The sequence below is a fragment of the Podarcis bocagei genome (genome assembly GCF_964188305.1).
Source record: "Podarcis bocagei genome assembly, chromosome: 18".
NCBI lineage: Eukaryota > Metazoa > Chordata > Lepidosauria > Squamata > Lacertidae > Podarcis > Podarcis bocagei.
The window spans coordinates 11,890,899-11,892,282 of record NC_138144.1 but is presented as its reverse complement, the minus strand read 5'-3'; positions in this window follow the sequence as shown (position 1 = coordinate 11,892,282).

The following is a 1,384-nucleotide window of genomic DNA, read 5'->3' as shown; positions in this document are numbered from 1 at the left end:
GTCGAGGCAGGGGAGGGCGAGGGGAGGAGCAGATGGATTTATTTTATTTTATTTTATTTTATATTTTTATTTTATTTTATTATTGATTGATTGATTGAATTATATACTGCCCTATACCCAGAGGTATATCAAAATAAAAACAACCCAGCAACCCCCCCCAAAAGAGCCACATTTTAAACAGGGCAGAGGATGTCAATCAGATCAACCAAAGGCCTGGTTAAAACAAAACAGTTTTGCCTGGCGCCTAAAGGTGTATAATGAAGACAGGGATGCGGGTGGCCCTGTCGTCTAAACCACTGAGCCTCTTGGGCTTGCTGATTGGAAGGTTGGCTGTTCGAATCCTCACGATGGAGTGAGCTCCCGTTGCTCGGTCCCTGCTCCTGCCAACCTAGCAGTTTGAAAGCATGCCAGTGCAAGTAGATAAATAGGAACCGCTGCGATGGGAAGGTAAATGGCGTTTCCGTGCTCTCTGGTTTCCATCAGTGTCCTGTTGTGCCAGAAGCGGTTTAGTCCTGCCGGCCACATGACGCGGAAAACTGTCTGTGGACAAACTCCGGCTCCCTTGGCCTGAAAGTGAGATGGGCGCCACAACCCCATAGTCACCTTTGACTGGACGTAACCGTCCAGGGGTCCTTTACCTTTTTTTTTACCTGTAATGAAGGCACCAGGTGAACTTTCCTGGGGAGAGCATTCCCACGGACAGGGAGCCCCAACTGGACAGAGCCTGGAGACAGAGAGAGAATCTCATAGACCACAGCAACTCCCCCTCCCTGACCCTCGAATCTGGTCTGTGGCTGCACTGAGTACCCAGGTGGGCACAGCTGGGTGAGACCCACTCCACCCTGTTCACCCACCCAGGTTTCTTTTTAAAAAAATTAACGTTCTTATGTCACATATGTATACATTAGCATATTACATTACAGGGCATATTATAATATAATTTCCAACATGTATACAAAGTTTATATACCAAATTTATGTACCTAAAGAAAGAAAAAAGAAAAAGAAAAAAAGAAAAGACATAAAGCCATTTCAAAATAACATTTGTACCAGCACTACGAACTTCCTGTCAGTCTCGTTGTATATTCTTTTTTTTACAAATGAATGTACTCTTATTATTGTATATTTCTTTACATTTTATCTAATACATTCCTATATCTATATGTAACCTTAATCTTGTTTCTCAACTCAATTTCTCTCCAATGTCAATTGAATGCTAGCATAGATAGCAAACCTTTACTATATTTTTGAACATATATCTTATATCTATCCCATTTTTCAGTCCCACTGTAGTCAATGGAGCTTACGACCAAGTAATTGGGTATAAAGATTGTGCAGCTTCACACTGCAAGCCGAATCTGATTTCCATAACCTTTCCCAATCTA